Source organism: Hipposideros armiger, unplaced genomic scaffold (assembly GCF_001890085.2).
Source record: "Hipposideros armiger isolate ML-2016 unplaced genomic scaffold, ASM189008v1 scaffold_105, whole genome shotgun sequence".
NCBI lineage: Eukaryota > Metazoa > Chordata > Mammalia > Chiroptera > Hipposideridae > Hipposideros > Hipposideros armiger.
In genome coordinates this window covers 1,676,404-1,690,680 of record NW_017731455.1, presented here as the reverse complement: position 1 = coordinate 1,690,680, position 14,277 = coordinate 1,676,404, and positions in this window count along the sequence as shown.

Sequence of the window (14,277 nt, the reverse complement as noted above, 5' to 3'; positions counted from 1 at the left end):
AAACGAGTTACTTTTCTTGCCTACCTTTACTTTGGAAAGACACTAAGGGCATTTCATAAGAAGGAAAGCAAGCCATGAAAGGAAAATGACCATTCTGAGAGATTCTTCTGTGCCCACCTTTTTTTCTTTCTCTTTCATCTTTGATTTTATGAAACTAAGACGTTTAAATGTGACCTTGGGGACCTGGCCCAGCATCCTTCATCAGTCATTCACCCTCGCTGAGGTGCTTCCCCTTCTCACCGCAGCCAGGTTAAGTGAAGAGATGCTGCAGGGACTCACAGATGCTGATCCCCCAATCCCACCAATTGGTGCTGGCACTTCTCCTTGTATGAGCTCCCTCTAGGACCACTGGAGAGAGCTTCAGAATAGATAGCCATTGGCAGGGTTGGAAGAAACGAGGGGCATTATCTTATTTCCCAGGGTTCTCAGGGACTAAAACTATGTGTCTGGCCACCAGGTCATTCAAAACAACCTACACATGATGCGTGTACAATAGAGATCCATTGGACTTCAACCAGATAACTGGATGATACTAAATTATCTAGACATTCAGAAATCAACCAATCATGGGCTGATCTATGATTTTTCAATTGGTGTGTCCATGAGGATAAGACTATCTAAATCGGCATGGATGGAATTTTTCTATGAAGGAAACAGAGATCAATTGTACTAAGAAAATAGTTTCTTTGGGTCAGAGAATTAGGCAATCTATGGACCCAGAACAAGGAGGGGCCTCCTTCTTTCTAATGGCCAGGCTTCTGAGGTGGGAGAAAGCTTGGCTCTATAGACACAGGCTGAGAGCAGGAGGCACCATCCAACCTCCACTCTGAGAGAGCAACAGCAGCAGCAGTAGGACCTCTAGTCTCCAGGCTCAGTCTTGCGTCTGAGTTCCAAGAAACAAGGTCTGAGCCTCTGGATGGAGTAGAGGAGGGTTTCTCTCTGGGGACTTCTGCCCAGAGCTGGTTCTAGACACAGCCTGTCACTGATACTAGACCCTCTCCTGACTCAGACCGCCAATGCCCATGGGTGGGCTTTGGGCACACAACTTCCATTCCATGTTAAGTTTAAATTGCAAGAGTTGATTGCTGAGAGCTAAAAACTCCTTAGCAATTTTGCCACATCATGCCCTTAATTTGCACACTAAGGGATGTGGTGACTGGCATTTGGACTATCCAGAACTCAGCCATTTTGGGTATTGGACTTGAAAAGGACAGCTGAGTGCCAGTTTTTCTGGCTGGTGACTAAGGTATTCTTCTCCTCCCCCGCGTCTTCCTCCACCTCATCACTTTTCTCTAATTGCAATTTTTATCAACAATACAAGTACTATTTATTCATTGGCATACCAATAGGGCCTCAAACTCAGTACATCTAAACCTGAATTCACCATCTTCCTCCCTTCATCAGCTTCTTGCCTGACTTATTTTTCTGTACCACCACTCTTTCTCCCACTCACCCAAACTCAAAATTTCAGTATCCCTTTTAATTTGTTCCTTAGCTTGTTTCCATGGCCACAAACTTCCTCCATCTTCTGCTTTCACAACATCTCACCTCGATGCCTTCTTTTCTGGTACCATAGCCATTAAGAAAGCACTTACCTTTCATTCTACCAGAAGGTAACCTCCTAGAGCGCTCTCATTGGTCTCCCTGCTATGCACCTCTTCCAGCTCTAACAGACCCTGCACACTTCCACACAACTAATTCTCTCACTGCATAGTTTTGAACACATCAGTTCTGTGTTCAAAATCTTCAGTAACTCACTTTTACTTATAAAATTGAATCAAATATAGTTGGCTCTCTTTAGTCACGGTAGTTATATTCTATAAAGCTACTGTGAACAATGAATTAGTGAATACCGAGCCATTGTTCCTGAGAGAAGTACAAGTTTAGGTTCCTGAGAGCCTCTGGTAACAACATTTTCATCAACCCATCTGTGTATAACCTTTTTTATGTGTTTCTGTTTAAAGACTACTTATTTAGTATATATTTTTGATTGATGAACATTGAACTCAGCCAAGAGCACTATAATTATGCCTGAATGAAGCTTATCTAGCATACATGTTTTCTCTGTAAGGCACATCATAGCCTTCTTGCCCTTAGGAAACCTAGACAGTACTTCTGTGCTAAGTTTGGGGGCCATATAAAACAGTGAAATCACTAGCAAAAAGCACAAAAATGCAAACTATCTGACACTGAATAGATTGCGTAAAGGATACCTGTTTACAGTATGAGGCTAGAATTCAAAGACCTTATTCAGCCTCAGCTAGGGATGGGCGTGTCAGGTGGCTCAAATTTTTTGCCACTCTACACATGTGCATCAATGACCTTGAAAGTGCTATAAATATTCATTTGGGGGTTACAAGTAAATTTTACTGTGTAGACAAAGTTTCAAATATGAACCCTGTGAATAATGAGGTTTACCTGTACCTCATCCTGGATTTCAAAGACTCCAAAAACAAAGTCAGTTTCTCTCTCTCCAGTATTATGTCCCATCATGTCCCTATACTCCACTCTTTCTAAGATACTTAATCTTTCTTAATTTACTTCTTCTTGCCATTTCTTTCTTTGTGTCTCTCCCTAGTAATTGTATCAGTTAAGAATTGTTTGGTTGCAAGCATCAGTAATTGACTTGAAATGACTTAAGAAAAACAAAGGGAGTAGAGGGTGATAAAAATGAAGAGGGAAGAGTGGTTGGCAGACTCAGAGGAATAACTGGACAAACAAAAGTTGGGAAGACTAGGTACCAGCTAAGACATCTAGGCAAAAGGAGCCCTTCTCATAGGCTATCTTCTAGGTGACTCTACCCCAATTAACTCTCTATTACACTCTCCATCTTATGTCTCCAACTTTCTAATTCTTAGGAAAGATAACCTGATTGGCCTAGCTTGAACATGGTGCCTCTTATTCACAAGACGTTTGAATTCCAGTGGCTAAAGTAAGGTAGAATGGTAATTGACCTACCCTGGCTCATTTCCCCACCACTTTGGCCAGTGTGGCAAGGTCTGGTACCAACGTAAGACTGAGATTGGTGCTTCCCAGATAAAGACAATAGTCACTACCCATGTTCCCCTTCCCTATCTCTGTAGTTTAGAATACTATTCCTCCTTCAATTCTCATTAAATATGATGTCTTCTACATGGGGTCAGATTCACATTCAGCCCTATTTTATAGCTATATGTAAACCTTTATCATCATTCAGTCACTTATTTATTCAGTAAATATGCATTAAGTACCTACTGCATACAGAGATTGTGTTAAGTCTCCCCTACTTTGGGCTGCTAGAGGACAGGGATTATGGCCTGTTCATCTTTGAAGCACCAGTAGAGATTAATAATAGGCCCAGTGGATCCCACATGGAAATTGCTCATACCCAAGCTGACTGAGTTTATCCAGGAATGAGTCCTCTTGTGAGGTCCATGTAGCTTGGTGTAGTTCACTTTGTGGTCAACACTTTAATGAATACTCTATATAAATTCATTGATGTTATGTTCACTTATCTCAGAATGACCCAGCTAAAAGGATTAGATGCCATACATTACATAGAATAAAAATTTACATACATATTATTTTTAATGACTCCAAGAGAAAAACTCTCATAGACCTTTATAAAACATAGCACCAAAGGAGATTATTAGGATTCCCTTCTCCAGCTGTGTTAAGATCCATTCATTATTTCATCAAATAGCTAATCTATTTGTCAAGAATTAGCACAGTAGTAATGGAGTAAAGGTATAAAATGGTTACACACACACACACACACACACATACATACACACACACACACACAAACACATAGGGTTATAATCTGAAGACTAAATTAATATTTAATGAATCTTATTTTTAATAGTAAATAATTCTTTAATAAAAAAAGAAATAGACATAACCCAGCCCTTGAGTTGAGTGAAGCAAATAAATTAGAACACAATGGATAAGCAGGCATAAAAATGAAAAACTATAGACATACTATATAGCTTGTACATAAGTAACTGTGATAGGAGTTGTAAAGTCAGGCAAACATTCCCAGGAAATGATACCCCCACAACAGGACACCATGCTCCCCTCTACATCTGCCCACACTGCAATTCTTCATGGGCCAGAGGATCAAAATCTGGATTCACAACAAAGAATTTGTTGTTCTTAAGAATATTCACAGCTCTTTTCCAAGAAAAAGATACAGTCTTTGTCCAGCAAGGCTGTGATGAAGTGGGATGTGTTCTGGACAAGACAACAAGTCAACTTCTTAACCCCCAACCCCAGCAAGCCCAACGCAGCCTCTTTCATGACTGGCCATTTGGAGTACATTTTGGCTGATAGTTTTGACTCTCTGCACTTCCTGAGATTTATACTTTCCCAAATTGACTGCAACTCCATACCTACCAAAGACGTTAAAGCAGCTGTAATTTGTGAGAATAGGGCCTAATGGACATGTTAAGAAATGTCTTCTTTTTCTGGGTTCTCTAAGTGAAGTGTGTCATAAAGCAAAGTGCCTGGAACACAATACCTCGGCTTCTCACAAAAATGCCGTTGTGAATTTATACCACTCTTAACTTTTACAGAGAGCTGGCCCAAGACAAATTTATTTTAAACTGCCTTACTGTCTCCTATCCTTCAAAAACTTCTCAGGTGAATTGTCCACTAGATACTCCATGTCTTATACAAACATCCATGGGATAAATTCCTTTTTCAGTGGAGCTCAAAGAAAAGGTTTGTCACTGTAGAGCAAACCCGATGTTTTGTTGTTGTTGTCAGATAATAAACGCGATACAAATCATCATTTCCTTTCTTGTCTCAGTTTCCAGAAACTTCAGGGACAGAATTCTGTCATTGAGTTCATCTATTGGACAATTATCCCCCCCTGGGGGATGAAGAGATTTGCACCCTCTTTTCTCCTCCATTTATTGCGCTTGTTTAATTTCTGAAGCTGTCTCTCGAATGGTTTTGTAATAGGAGGGGTATAATATAAACCTTAAACTAATGCAGAGCTAATCTGTGATCCTTCCTGCATTAATTCAAGCTCCTGTCAAGGTCCAAAATCTGGGGCAATATCTCCATTAGTGCTTATTCAAATGCTATTCAGCACTGTGAAATGGGAAAAAAGTAACCTGTGTTTTAGTTTCTTAGAGATGCAGCCAGTAAGAACATTTGTGTAAGCATCAATAAGAATTAGATCTTAATTGTAAGGATATGTTCCGAGCAACATTCCTCTCCCCAAGGAACAGGTTTGGGTAATTTGAGACTTAGATTAATTTTGTCATTTGCCATGAAAGTCATGCTGGAGTAGAAACTGAAGTTCAAAGAGATGAGGTAGAGTTATAGATCCTGAGCTTGCATCAAGCCTTTAGAGGATCTCAGTTAATTAAAACCAAACCTGTGAATAGGAACACTATGTGCTTACTATTATATTGTTATTGCTGTAATTTTTTGTGTCGTCCATAATTATACAATAATAATTTAGTGAATAAGGTTAGCGAGTTCTTGTAACACTGGTATGATTTCAAACCCCATGCTAACCTCTCTTAGCACTTAGAATAAAACCTGAAACTCCCTATATGGCCTACAAGCTTGACGTGATCCAGTCCCGACCTAGCTCTCCAGCCTCATTTCTTCCCATTATCTTTTGACAATCTGCTCCATTCACACTGCAGTCTTTTTAGTACCTTTAACTTCATAATCTCTTTCTCATTGTCGACTCTTATGTGCTTGGTGTTCTCTATACCTTCCCTTCTTTACATGTCTGGCTCTTCCAATCTCAGCTTAAACAACATTGCTTCTTCTGAGAAGATACCTAATCACTGTCTATTACCACACTTTCTTATTTCCTTCCCAGTACTCACTGCATAGGCTCTTGTTTATCATCTCTTACCTGCAGGAAACAGTAAGTTCCATGAACACAGTACTTTATACCCACTTATATCTATGAATCTAGCTAAGAGCCTTGTTCCTCATCTTAGATTATTTTGTGGATTGATACAGTTGGACTGCCCTCATTCTCAAATGACAGAACCATCCTCAAATCAAAAAAGATGACATATTAGAACAAAAACATCCTTCAGAAGTAACCTAGTCCCTCATTTCACAAAGAGCAGAATTTAGGCAGAGAGCAGTGAAGTAACTTCTCCAAGGCAAATAGTGGTAAACTAGACCAGGACTCTAATTCAGGGCTGTAATTGCCTTTCAATAAATGATCTATTTCCTCACTACACGTCACCATTGGTTTGCCAACAGGTGAGACTTGGCCATTTGGAATGTTCAACTTGTCTTCATTTGCCACTAAAATTTTCTGGTCTTAGCACTGAAAGTCCCCTGTCCCATGAAACCCCTCAGTCCTGGGCAAAGTGGATGGTAGGTCACCCTAAATGGGCCAGTGCGTACATTGTGACTTCATCCCCAGTGTGTGTGTGTGTTACTTACTATAAGCAGTAGAGAGCGTGGGCTCAGATTGCCCAAGATGGACATTTCCTCAGAAGCTGTAACTACCAACTGATCACTGACAAAAAAATTAGCAAGTCCTATGTCTACAGAGAAGCTTTGAATTCAGGAGCATTCCTTTTCTTATTAGGAACCTAGAGCCCAACAGTCCATTCTCTTGGTACAAGTGTGTCTTAATCTGCCCAGACTGCCCTAACAAATTACCACAGGCTGTGTGGCTTATACAACATTCACATTTATTTACAGTTTGGGGGCTAGAGTCCAAGCCAGCATGAGTGTGCCAGCATGGTCAAGTTCTGGTGAGGGCTATCTCCCTGACTGGAAAACAGCTGCCTTCTCACTATAGCTTTAATGACCTTACCTCAGTGAGTGGAGGGAGTGGGGGTGGGGAGAGAGGAAAAGAGGGAGAGAGAGAGAGAGAGAGAGAGAGGGAGGCCTTCCTGTTCTTTAAAGGCCACCAATTCTCTCTCTTAAACGAGGACATTTATGACCTCATTTAACCTCAATTACCTTCTTAAAGATCCTATCTCCAAATATAGTTACATGGGGTCAGGGCTTCAACATAAAAATTTAGGGGTGGTACATTCAGTCCCTAGCAAAATGCTATTATATTGTAAAGTGGTGATCGCATCAAGTGCCATGAGGGAAGGAAGGCCTCGAGTGTACGCTCAAGCCATGACAATGTTTCCACCCCTTTTATATTCATCTAAATGAACAATGCTTTATGGAAGTGAATCTCAAAATTTCATGGGCATAGAAATCATCCGGGGATCTTACTGAAATGCAGATTCTCATTCGGTGGCTCTGGAGGTCTGCACTTCTGATGAGCCCCCAAGGCTGGCGATGCCACTGACCTGAGACCACACTTTGAGTAGCAAAGCTTCAAAAGATACTAACAAATTGCCTCAGAAATTCACCGTAGTGTGGTTTCCAGAGGCAAACGTAACCTGGTAATTTTGTATATGGATCGCTCTTCACTATAGCTGCAAATCAGTTGTGCTGCAATTCACTCCTTTGCTTCTTCCTGAGATCATCTTCACTGGCAAACTCTGCTTCCCTTCCCCAGATCGCCCCCTGATCTCTGTCCTTTCCCACCCCATCCTCCCCATTTCTCCAGGGAAGAATGTGTTTGTGCAGTTCACTCATGATTTTCAGGACTTGGGTAGGTCTCCAAGAAAAAATGTGAAACAGTTAATCCCAAGCAGATCTCAAATTGCTGCTCAGACCCCTGGAGGACCCAAGGGCAATGCCAATAGCAGAATGTCAATTTACTTCTTAAAATTGTTTTGCCCGAAAGCAATCACACAGCAGCTCTCAGGGTCCCCACACTAAAATGGCCAACCTGAGCACTTTGGGCTTATTTGGAATTCATGCGCGGCTTCTTCGCTAAGGCAATAGACTCATAATTACACTGACATAGGGTTCTTATGTCCTGATGGGTCAAGGATTTTAAGACAAAGGAAATGCTTCCAAATTAGACTGCTTTAATAATTGTCTAGGCAAACTGGTCTGGAAAAAGAAACATATCCAAGAAATAGCCTGCCGACCTGCTTCCTTATATGGCATTGGAGCTGTTCTCAAAATCACAGCTCTAAAGAGAAAAAAAAAATTCTTAACCATGACTTCAGCCAGCAAACATGGTAAATTTGAAAACTTGGGAAATTTTATCTTCAGTGCCATCAATTCCCTCCACCAACCATAAACCAATTAGGAATTCTTTCTTTTATGCAGAACTAGTTGCCACACTGTCATCAAGCCCCACCACTCAAGAACATTATTTATGTTTGCGAGTGAATTTGAGTCATTGCTTCCCCCACCCTCACCCTGTGGTAACAAAATACCACAGACCAGAACGCTTAAACAATATTTTCTCATAGTTCTGGATGCTGGAAGTCCAAGGCCAAGGTGTCACAGGTGGCTTCTCCTCAGGTTTCCTTCCTTGGCTTCCTTCTTACTGTCTCCTTACATGGCCTTTTCCCTCTGTGTGCACAGCCCTGGTGTCTCTTCCTCTTCTTATAGGGACACCAGTCATAATGGATTAGGGCCACACACACCCTTAGGTCCTCATTAAACCTTAATTACCTCCTTAAAGGCACCATCTCCAAATACTGTCACATTGGAGATTAGGGCTTCAATATATGAAATTCTGAGCAACACAACTCAGTCTATAATATGCCTCTATTTATGCCCTCCTTGCTTACATGACTGAACAATGTTTTCTTATGGAAAATACATGAACTTGATGCCTATTGTGTACCATATTTTAAGCTTCTTGACTGGTGGATTCCACCTCCAGAGAAGTCATCAAATGATAAGTGCTGGCTTGTTTCAATTGCCTTAGCTGTAATCTCCTTTGGATAAAGAGAAGGGAACCTCAAACAGCAACTTGGGTTATCACTTCTCTTACCTAACCTGCCTGACAGTGACCTCTGTTTAGAAGGGACCTGTTGAGGTGACAGTCACAAAGTCAAAGAAGTTGGTAAAACAAAGGTAATTATATAGGTCAGTGCCTGTTTGCCTTCAAGTTCATCTCCGTCCTTCCTCTGCTCTGATCTGTATTTCAAAGAGTCACATTTCCCAGGCTCCTTTGCTCCCTGGTCTGGTCAATGAGACCTACTGGGGAGAAGCTGGAGAAGTATTTCTACTGCCTCTCTCTCCACTTCCTGTTGTGTCTCTTCCAATAGCAGTTATCTCTTCCAGAGCTGCAGTTCACACAGAGCAGCTTTCCTCTTAGAGAACCCCACTTTTGAGCTTTGGTGATGCCACCTCCTATTGTGCTTCCAGTCCCAGATATGGCAACAGCTTCCTGTTGTTAGTAATCCATGAGCTGCCTCACTGTTCCCTCTTTACTTTCTCAGCTCTCCCACTCAGTATAATCAATTTCCCAAATCAAATTTCTTATGCTGTAAAGTCCACAAGTGATTCCTGTTTTCTAGCTGGTGCAATAATCATTGGACCCACTTCCCATTGGAAGAATTAGTGAGAGAGAAAGCTCAGCACGTAAGAGCTCAAAACCTAGGAAATACTGAAAGAAACGGCAGAGTCATTAATGAAATTTGTCATTTTGAAGTGTAATTTTGACAAATAATGAATTTTATTTGTACTATATTATTCAAAAATGGAACCATTAAATATGCTTCTAAACATAATTCAAACCACTCTGAAACCCAGTTTCATGGTCCTGACTTGGGTCTTTTCTAGAAAGAGGAGAATGTAGTAGAAAGCGCCTAGACTGGGAATCCAACGGTGTGGCTCTCCACCAGCTGGCTGTGCGATCTTGAGTTTCTCACTTTCCTCCATGTGTATTTACATGTGTAAACTGAGGTGGTTCAATAATACCATTTCAAAATCCTCTGGAGCTCTTCCTTTTTAAAGTTCTGAAATTGGTTTAACTTACTATTCATCTTTGGAGGAGGTCAGGAAGTGGAATATCATTCTTTCTTTAACTATAAAATGGCAACAATTCTGAGGTCTCATGTGTCTACCCTGGTAAGAAATCAGTTTTTTTTTTCCTTAGGTTCTGCTCTCCTGATATTTCTAAGGATGACACTCATTCTCTAGCAGGGTTGAATAAAACTGGTTCATGCATTCACCCATAGCAGTATAATATGTGAACTGGCAGAAAAATAAAGGATGGGTTTATACAGATGTAGAAGCAAGGGAATGTGCAAAGAGGCCGATGAAAGATCAGTATATCTCCTTCAGATGACAGGAACTCAGCCTGCTAGACCAAATGATATAGGTGGGGAACAGCAAGAGTTATGTTTGAATAGGCAATAGAGAATATTAAGTCATAGTTCTGAAGACAGACAAACCTAGATTGAAATTTTGGCTCTGTTCCTTACCAGCAAAGGACCTTTGGGCTGGTAATTAACGTTTCCAAACCTCTGTTCCCTTATCTATAAAATGGGTCTAATGCAATAGTGCTCAACTGGGTGCAGTGATGAAGCCTACCCTCTCCAGGGACATGTGGGGATGTCTGAAGACGTTTTAGATTGTCAGAGCTGAAGGAGAGGGGGACTACTTGCGTCTGTGGGTAGAGGCCAGGGATGCTGCTAACCATCCTACAATGTACAAGACAGCGCTTCGCAGTGAAGAACTATCTAGCCCCCAAATGACAAGTGTGTCAACATTAAGAAACACTGGTCTAGAGGTAGTACCTACTTTTTCATGTAATACGAAGTTTAAATAAGGCAATGGACATAAACTCCAGTGCACTCTGGCACATGGTAGACTATTTTGGTAATATTAGTACAGGTGATGGTCAACTGTGAAATCTTGACAAGTTTTAGGTTTTATACAAGAAGAAATAATCAAGGTTAAGATTAGATGACAAAGCTGATGCTGTGGGATCCTTTCCCAGAAAGGAACAGAATGGAAGTGCAGAGACGGAGGAAAGAGAGACCACAGTGACTGTTCTCAACATTGCTGTGTGGGTTTTAGGCATCATGTGTGAAAAGATGAAAACACAGAAATATCTAGCAGTAATCACAATGCCTCACAACATTTCTAAAAGTAACCTCGGTTATCTCACAATCCTCCTGGTCACCCTTTAGAGCTGGGTTTGATTGGACTATTTACCTCTTTGACCAATATTGATTAGATTTGCTTGAAGCAGTCTTCTCACCTGTTCTATTAACTGCATGATCTTCTTTGGTGCCAGCTTGCCCTTATGGCCCAGCAAAAAAGAAGTGAAATGAAATGAGTGTTAATTGTAGAACCGATAATGCTTCCCTGGTATACATTGGTTCACTGGCTTAGACCTTGCTGCAAGCTGCTGAATGCGGTCAAAGAACTTGATAACTACTCTCTTTGAAAAAGGGTGAAGAAATGTCAAAGCAGACCCAAGTTTTGACCTTGGGTTATTAGAGACAGGTATCATTGATGGCAAGGGTGTAGAGCCAGGTTGGGTACACGTTGTGTTCAGAGAACCTGACACCTTTGACCCACTGTTCCTTTCAGTGGTCCCTGGGATTGTGAAGTGCAGTTCAGTCTTCCTGGGACTCTCAAGGTCTTTGCGAGTTGTCTAAAGAGGACAAAATTACTTCTATTCTGGGTAGAAGCAATTGGAGAGAATGTGTGGACCAGAATTGATTGTGGTCACAGTGTCAGTTCAAGCAAGAGCTATAGCAAGAATCCATGTCCCTCCCCACCCTGCTTTGAGTCCAGATGAACACTCGAGACCCCTTTCCTATGGAAAGAGCCTCCTGAAAGCACTGCCATTTAAATGAAAACCCAGGAAACAGCAAGGAGGGGCTCTTTCAACACTCTCCAGTGTGTTACCCAAGTTTTAGGTCATGAATTTTCAGAGGACTGTGTCCACCTTGCTCATACATTTCCAGTCAATCATCTTCTCTCTTCCTCAGGGTGTTCTAAAGAACATTGACAATATAATGGTAAATAAAACAATCATTACAGTCCATGTCACAACATTAAAAATATGAGCAAAATAGGAAATGATCTCTATTAACCAGAGTTTGATCTCCATTTTTATGTATTCAGATACAAAGGGCTACTTGGATTAGTAATTATGTTTTTGGCATTTCTTGGGGTTTCAAATTACTTACTGGAAACAGCCTGATGAATTCAAATGCTGGATTCTAAATTCCTTATTCATCTATAAGCCATTGCTCAACATGGATAATGGAAATGCTGCCACAGTAAGTAACAACTTGGCATGGAAAGTAGATCATTGGAATTCAGAGAGGATTTTTAGGATTTTGGTAACAGCGTCTTATGAAACTTTAGTGGACTTTCCATGTATCTGAGGTGGACTTGGAAGTTTTCGAAGGTGTTTTTGTTTTGTTTTTGTTTTTCACTTCTAATATTATGAAACTTTATTTCTGGGGGGAAAAAATGTAGCATTTTTTTCAAGTCTTGCGAAAGGTATGTTTTCTTTAATTCACCACAATGTGCTTCAGATCAGTTTTCAAGTTTAATTAGGCATATCACCATGTATAGCTTTGTGTGCCTGTTTGTGTGCATATGTATATGGAGAGAGAGAGAGAGAGATTCAAAATTGCCTCAAGAACATACTTAATATCCAGCCAGTAATAACGGATGAGAGTCAGTTTCTTAGTAGGGAAATAGATAAATATGAGCATATAACTGCAGCACTTTTGGGCTCCCTTCTCTCAGATTCCCTGGAGAACATATGTTCTCAGAGCCCGGAGGAAGGTTTTTGCTGCCCCCACTCAGCATGCCCTCTACATAACAGGCTGACTCTGAGATAAGGGAGAGAATCACTCCTCAAGTAACCCTCTACCTACCTTCCATTTATGATAATGGCATCTGGGGCTCATGACTGTCCTGCTTTAAAAACCTACTCTGAGGGTGTGTGTGTGTGTGTGTGTGATCATCCTCTGCCCCCAACAGAGGGAAAAACATAATGCTGCTCTTTTCCTACTCTTGCACCTGGCTTCCTGTTCTTTGGTCAGGCAGGGAGGAGGCTTATTAACCATAAGAGGGTCAGCTCTGGGCAGGCTACTAACCTTGTTGCGTTTTTATTTTTGTCCATTAGTTTTCCCCTTTCCCAATCTTCTGATCACACACACTCACTCCTGCTTCACCACTGTACCCCCCTTTCTCTAGCACTATGGGCTGGGTAGGAGTCTGATCAAGTACTATTTCCCATCGTAGGGCTGTCTGGTTGACACAAAGCAATGATATTCTACTCTTTTCCCACACAAAACACATGATGGATACCATTTACATAACAGACACACTCTTCTGAGAGTGTGAAGGGTTACGGATAATTCTCAGCCCTCCAGCTAACTGCGACTCCACCCTTTTCTCTCAGAAGCGTAAAAGAAAATCTACATTCAGGTGAGCAAGAGAAATATGCAGAGATAATGTTGAATCTGCTATAATTTACAAAATGAAATAATTTGCAAGCTTCATTGCTTTCAATGTGACTAGCGACAAATTGCTTCCGTCCCGCCTTACCACTGTGAGTGTGTGTGCTGGCCAGTCTCCATTTGCTTTTCCAGACCCTCTCTCCATGCTATCCCATTCTGCTTTGGGCCCTGGAAGGATACTTTTTTTACCTGCTTCACCTGGGTTGCTTTACCCTCTGGTCAATGGAGATGCCACCAGGATACTGGAAGGCAGGAAGAAAGAGAGATTAGAGCATTTGTTCTCTTCTCTTTCTCTGCTGGCCTGGGCTCCTCTTCCAAAGGTCTCCCGACTCCTGCAGGCAGCCTTCTTCCATATCTGCAACCTGAGTTGCAGCTACAGCTCTCTCAGGGATCTGGGAAAGGCTCCCTCCCTGTCCCAAGGGGGAAAGGAGGAGGAGAAACGGAGATGCCCCTGTTACTAACTCAGGAGTACTTAACCAACCCTTGTTGGTTCATCTTAACTTTGTAGTAGTTTACGATTGGCTGTGCCACCATGCCATCTCTTTCCTGCCAGGACCCTGACTAATTTCACAGTTGAGAACCAATTGCTTTGTGTATTACCCCTCCCAAGAGTTCTGAGGCTTACTAGTTCACTCTTGTTGTTGGTAGCATAAAAACTGAAAACCCTTGATGCCCAACAGGAACAGTTCACAAAAGGCAGGCTTGTGGGCCTTTGGCCACTGAGAGTGAGCTAACTGGGTGCCAGATGTATATTCATCAATGGTACTGCCTATGTGGCCTTCTCCATGAACTCTTAGGACACATTTCCATGCCTTTTGTCTTTACCTGGATACTCTCCTTCAATCTATTTTTTAAAGATCAAATTTATTGCCAAGAATTCATAAAGCCTTTCTTGATCCATTTTTCTATTCTTAATCCATGATCTAAGAGTTAACAGTAATCCTCCAGAAAACACACACACACACACACACACACACACACACACACACACACA